The 6,837-nt window shown below is 52.2% G+C and overlaps 1 pseudogene; it reads right to left on the bottom strand.

Annotated features, from left to right (window-relative positions):
* Window positions 1-1,371: 1,371 nt before the first annotated feature.
* Window positions 1,372-6,165, bottom strand: LOC137144551 (tubulin alpha-4A chain-like; annotated as a pseudogene).
* Between the last annotated feature and the right edge of the window lie 672 nt (window positions 6,166-6,837).

The raw sequence follows: 6,837 nt of genomic DNA on the forward strand, positions 1-6,837 counted from the left end.
TCATTTTACTCTCAACTCGCTTTCTTTTTTAAAGATATTAATAAACTTTTAGTTATTAAAGAATTGGCTACCACGGTGGTTTTTGGGTGAGATCTGAAACATATTTTGAGCTGGGGTGTGGGTCTGGTGCCCTGGAACTGAAAGAACCTAGTATATGTAATTTTTGGTTTTTATAATAATTTATCACAGACGGCTGCTTTGTCTGGATGGTGCATGAGGCGCTAGAGTACTTGCAGGGGATTGTCTGTGACTCCATAACAACTAGTATAGTATTTTGGAAGCAGACATTTGTTACTGGCTTGGTGAAATCTTAAGATACAACATACCACCCATTTGATGGGCATGCCCTCCATTCTGCAGTCTGACCTGAGATTGGTTTTCTTAACCCCGTCCCGTATCAGGCAGGGTGACAGCAAGTATAACCTGCACTCCTTGTTCCAAGATATAAACATTTCGCCTTAGCTATTTTAAAATGCATATCCCTTGCTTGCAACCCACTTTACCAAGCGATCCAGATCGTTCTGAATCAGTGATTTGTCCTCTTCATTATTTACCCTACCTCAGCTCAGGTGATTCTGCTAGCATTATCAGTGAAAATTGTGCTTTCTTGCAGAACATTGATAGAAATGTTAAGTAGCACAGGGCTAAGAACAGAAGCCTGTAGGATCCTCTGAGAAACACCCCCCACTCACTGACGAGTCCCCATTTTTAGTTACACAGAAGGCAGAAGTGCTCATTATTGATAATTCTATCATTTCCATCTAGTATTAGCTCATTAATATTGACAGGATTCTTTTGGTTCCTAATAGTTAAAAAGTCCTCCTTATCCTTAACTCTGAGGGCTGTAGTTTTCTCCTTGTCTGCACAGACTTTGTTGTTGTACTACAAGACTGGCAGGTGTGGAGATAGCGACACCAAATTAGACTTGAGGAGCTGGAAGACCCTGGTATCAGGTAGCATTTTACACAAATCTCTAGTGTTAGAGCTCCAGTAGGGGTCCAAATGTCACTGTACTGTATAACTGCCCCCTCCCAGACTTTTGGGGTCTAGCAATACTTTGTATGGATGAAGACTGGCAGAAACATTTCCTCCTCATGAACCTAGTGACTGACAAGCAGTCGAAATCCTTGAAATCACATGAAGTGTCAATTATAGGTGCCTGAACTGACTCCAACGTGCCTAGCTTCAGGCTAGAAGAGGGTCCCCTCCCAAACCGACAACTTCCACTGCAGAAGTTGAAACTCAGCACCTGGCAGTCAGGTCTCTTGTAGGCTTGTACTAACAGGTATGCAAATACTTAACCATAGGCCTCCCCGGTGCAGAGTTCCCAGCTCCAGGCTTCGCAAGAATTAGCTGAATGAGAGGGAGAGGTTTGCAGGTAAGAATTTATTCTCACAGTTCAGGTTCAAACAGAGCTGGCAAGCAGAGGACACGGCACAGGTAGTCAGTGCAAAACACGGTCATCGGTACAGCATGAGAGAGGGTAATGTGTTCAGTTCTGCATCCGAACTCAATGTAAACCCAGCTCCCTCTGGCCCACAAAAGGGATAGGAATGCCAGGCTAATGCTTAGAACAGTGTTTAATAATCTTCTCCCTCCTCCCCCTCCTCTGCCTCCTCAGCAGAGTCCCTGCCAACTTCCTCGTAGTCCTTCTCTAGAGCGGCCATGTCCTCCCTGGCTTCAGAGAACTCCCCCTCCTCCATCCCCTCCCCCACGTACCAGTGCACAAAGGCCCGTTTCGCATACATCAGGTCAAACTTGTGATCCAGCCGGGCCCAGGCTTCTGCAATAGCCGTGGTGTTGCTCAGCATGCAGACGGCCCGCTGCACCTTGGCCAGGTCTCCCCCGGAACCACAGTGGGGGGCTGGTAATTGATGCCCACCTTAAACCCAGTTGGGCACCAGTCCACAAACTGGATGGACCTCCTGGTTTTGATGGCGGCTATAGCCGCATTCACATCCTTGGGCACCACATCCCCCCGGTACAGCAGGCAGCAAGCCATGTATTTGCCTCGGCGAGGGTCACATTTCACCATCTGGTTGGCGAACTCAAAGCAAGCGTTGGTGATTTCGGGCACCGAGAGCTGCTCGTGGTAGGCTCTCTCTGCCGAGACTATGGGCGCATAGGTAGTGAGGGGGAAATGGATCCGGGGATAGGGCACCAAGTTAGTTTGGAATTCAGTGAGGTCCACGTTCAAGGCACCATCAAACCTCAGGGAAGCAGTGATGGACGACACGATCTGTGCGATCAGCCTGTTCAAGTTGGTGTAGGAAGGACGCTCGATATTGAGGTTCCGGTTGCAGATGTCATAAATGGCCTCATTGTCCACCATGAAGGAACAGTCCGAGTCCTCCAGCGTGGTGTGGGTGGTCAGGATGGAGTTGTAGGGTTCCACCACCGCAGTGGAGACCTGGGGGGCAGGGTACACCGAGAACTCCAGCTTGGATTTCTTCCCAAATTCCACTGAGAGACGCTCCATCAAGAGGGATGTGAACCCAGATCCCGTGCCTCCTCCGAAGCTGTGGAAGACCAGGAAGCCTTGAAGGCCACTGCACTGGTCTGCCTGCAGTAGAAGAAAAAGTTTGGCTCCTCTTCCCCAACTTGACTGTTGGGTTCAGGGCACCATGCTTGAGAGAGAATCATTGAGGAAAGGCACAAGAGACATTTTTAGTCACCACTTGCCCTTGCCAGTTAAAGAGGCGCAACACACCATAGATCACTGAATCAGGTGGGGATGGGGGAGGGACAAGTCACACCATACCCTGGACCAAATTCAGTCAACTCCGGTAAGGAAACACACAGTAAACTTGACCCGGAACCAGGGTATTTATTCATCGAGTTGGAGAGGATCACAATGAGTAGCATGAGGGGGCCTATGCATCTCAGTGGAGCGTTGGCTCCCAGATCCATTCCCTGGCCTCCCCCCAGCACCCTCACCTATGCAGAGCAGTGTGGTTGGAGCAAAAAAAGGGCCCCGCCCATCCACTCCAATGTGAGGGCTGCCCTCACGGCCACACACTGGGGATTCCAGCCCATAACACACCTTCACCAGTGGGTTACACAGGCAGAGTCTGGCAGCTAGGGTATGTACTGGGACCCCTACAGCCACTCTTGGGGTGTGGTTGGGAGAGATGGGACCCCACGCTCCTGGAGGGGGGAAGGGAGCCCTTGCCTTTCTCTGATGGGAGCAGGGCCCCTCGCCACTTCCGGAGGGGAGTGAGTTCCTACGGTGCCGGGGAACGCAAGGTCAAGCAACGTAAGCCCAGGACTAGGAGCATGAAGGCCCAGGGTTCAAAGCCTGCAGCCGGCCCGCGGGGCAGTGCTATGCCAGGACATGCCACGCTAGCCAGTCACAGCACGGATCCCCTTACTTGCCATCTTGCGAATCCTGGCCGATACGCTGTCAATTAATTCCTTCCCAATGGTGTAGTGACCTCGGGCGTAGTTATTGGCAGCATCCTCCTTGCCAGTGATGAGCTGCTCTGGGTGGAAGAGCAAGCGGTAGGTCCCCGTGCGGATCTCATCTGTGGGGGGTGAGACCGTGTTGTGAGACAGCAGCTTCCTTTTTATCATGGTCGATCTCAGACATTAGACACTAGCATGAGAAGAGATGTAACACAGCAAAGCCAAGGTGGGTTAAAGCAACAGCATGTTAGGCCCATACAGTGGGTTTTAGGAGACCCAAGGTGCTTGGATGCTACAGTGGCGGGTCCAGCAGGACACTCTGAGTAAGTGTTGGAACTATTTTACACTACTTATGTGAATAACTCCCGTCAGACACTGCAGCTTTGTGCTAGCACAAGAGAGCCAGGAATTGTCCTTGGCGAGTGACTGCAGGAGGTTGTAATTTTATAGGAACACTCCTGATATTTGGGGCTTTGTCTTATATAGGTGCCTATTACCACTCCCCCCCCCCCCCCACACACACACACAATCCCTTGTCTGGATTTTTCCCACACTGGTTATCGGGTCACCCTATAGCCTTCCAAGAAGTGACCCTGACTCTCAGACCCCACCTGCGTTCCCCTCCACATGCTCCACGCCCTCCCCAGCACGCATGGCAGATGAGAACGCCAGCCCTTTGGAGGCCATGAGCTGGGGTTGTGTTTGCACATGGGGCAGCCACCCATCCCCCAGCGCAGACTGTCCCCATTTTCAGGGTCTGTGCCACTGTCCCCACTGACTGCTCAGAAACACTTCATCTGAGCTAGCGACACTGTGCCCTGACTAGGGACCTGGGGGAGGAGAAGATCAGTGTCAAGAACCCATAGAGATCATGCCTTCCCCGGCTGGCCAGCTGCGGGCACCATGTGCTTCCTTCACCCTGGGCACTCTCTGCCCTACATACAGCCCGGCCTCACAGCGACCCTTGCACAAAGGGAGGAGAGAGAGACGTGACTTGGGTGAGAAAAGTGTCCTTTGCACTAGCCCTGGTCACAGCTTTCCTGGGCCCACCACCCGGACCCCACCCATGGAGGGTCGTCCCAGTTGGTCACTTGGGGAGTCTGATGCCACAAAGCACCAGGTTTTAAACATAGGCACTGCAACCCAGCAGGGTCCAAATCTTGGACAGCTAGGGTTTGAATGAAGGCCGGCCAAGGGAGTGCCTGAGTGCCGTTTGTGTCAGGGAGGAGATGGGAAGAGAGACGGTCACACCGTCCATCGAGGAAATTCAGCCACATCAGCATCTTACCGATGACGGTTGGCTCCAGGTCTATGAACACTGCTCTGGGAACGTGCTTCGCTGCTGCAGTCTCACAGAAGAAGGTCTCGAAAGAGGAATCCACTTGTTCGCTTGCTTTTGGGGCAGGAATGGTCCCGTCGGGAAGGATTCCATGTTCTAGACAATAGAATTCCCAGCAGGCGTTGCCCATCTGGACCCCCGCCTGGCCGACATGGATGGAAAGGCACTCCCTCTGGAAATGGATGCACAGTCAGGACCGCCTCGTGTGACACAGGCTGTAGGTGCCAGGCACACAAATAACGGGAGCTGACAACCTCAGCTCTGCATGAGTGGCACCTTACAGGGTCAGGATTCATCTCCTGTGTTTTCCTAGAGAGGCTCCGACTTTCACCCTGAACTCTTTTACTAGGAGTCTGTTCTCCTCTGGCCCCTCCTCACAAAAAGAGCCACTTATGACCGGTTAGTTATGGCTGGGCGCCCATGAGTTCTGCCCCACACACTTTCCCTCCGCACAAGTGAGCAGCCTGTTTTAGGGAACAAAGCTTCTTAAGGAGCTGTCTGGAGAAACGAAGACAGCTTGCGACTCCATGAACATCACTCCCAGCTTGGGCTGTGTCTAAGAGAAGCAGTTTGTTCCCGTATTTCAGCCGGAGTGTGCAGAATGGAGCGGTCTGGAATGACCAGCACCCCTCAGACAGCTGGGTCAGGAGCAGATTGAGAGGCAGGACGGGTTTAGATGAACACAGCCATACCCCACATACACTGGGCTCTCTAGTGACTTCTCTCATGCTGCCGGGAAGCCCTTTAGCTCAGAAGTCCTGGCAGCTGATTTGAATCAGGATAAGGGGCTAACTGGGTCACACAGCAGCTGGCTTAGTACACCTGGCAGGACCAGGGAAGCGGGTGTCAGGTGCACTGAAGTGCTGGGGAATAGCCGGAGTCTAGAAAAATGCAGTAGCCATTCAATCGCACCACCCATCTACATTTCAGCAGGCCCACCAACTAGAGGAGAACAGATACCCCCACCCCGTGAACTGAGCTGCTCCTTTAGCTTCAGTGGTGGAGGTCTGTGCTTTTGCGTCTTCAAGCCTAACGGTCAAATCCCAGATGAAGGGTCCCTGCACACTTAGGGTAGTTTCAGTCTCTTAGCCGGAGATGCTCCCACTGAGGCAGGAGGTTTAAAGGGGCAAGCAAGCCAGCCAGCTAGGAGCCCCTGGACTTTAACGGATTACACCACCGTGGGCAAGGTTTCATCAGGTCTGAAAGGGCAACAAGATACTCAGAGGGAAAGCTAGTCTGACCAGGAACACAAACCCCTCCAGAAAAACCAAAACCAAAACTCAAACCCAACCGCTCACATTAGCACTCCTGAGAAAGCAGCAAGGCCCAGGTAGCCAGAGACTTGGCAGTTTCCAACCTGTCACCGTCTGACCCACAGAACCGCCTTTGTGAAAACCTACCATTGCAATGGAGTCTAAGCACTTCCTGAGGGGCAGCTTCAGATACTTCTCCTGCTGCTACTCACTGGAACTTTATAGCCTGCTTGCCAGTGGCTCCTCCTGAGGAGAAAAGAGGTTGCTTGCACATTTAAAGCCGCAGAGCCCCTTCATGGGGGGTGTTGGAGCCAATAAACCCGCTCTTTATACTCAGAGGGGCACAGCGGTTTTTCCATTCTCCTCCTAGCTGTCGCCTTCCAAGATAAATTGGATGCTCTTGGGACAAAGGACACGGCAGCGGTTAGAGTGACCTAGCCTGGGCCGCAGGCTTCCTGTGTGACTTTGGGCAAGCCACTTGGGCCCCAGATCCTCAAAGGGATTTAGGTGCCTCATTGATTTCAATGGGAGTTAGGTACCTAAATCCCTTTGAGGATCTGGGCCCTTGCATCTCATTAGCCCATCTGTAAAATGGGGACCCTAGCTCTGCCCTACCGCACAGGGGGGCCGTGAGGACAAATACACTAACGACTGGGAGGTGCTCCGAGACTACGGTATTGATGCTGCAGTGAGGGGACACAACATGGCGAGGGCTCTGAGTTACTACAGAGAATTCTTTCCCAGGGTGTCTGGCTGGGGGGGTCTTGCTCACATGCTCAGTGTCTAACTAATCACCATATTTGGGTTTGGGAAAGAATTTTCCCCTGTGTCAGATTGGCA

The sequence above is a fragment of the Emydura macquarii genome, unplaced genomic scaffold (genome assembly GCF_026122565.2).
Source record: "Emydura macquarii macquarii isolate MOO-44397 ecotype Brisbane River unplaced genomic scaffold, CSIRO-AGI_Emac_v2 contig_3470, whole genome shotgun sequence".
Taxonomy (NCBI): domain Eukaryota; kingdom Metazoa; phylum Chordata; order Testudines; family Chelidae; genus Emydura; species Emydura macquarii.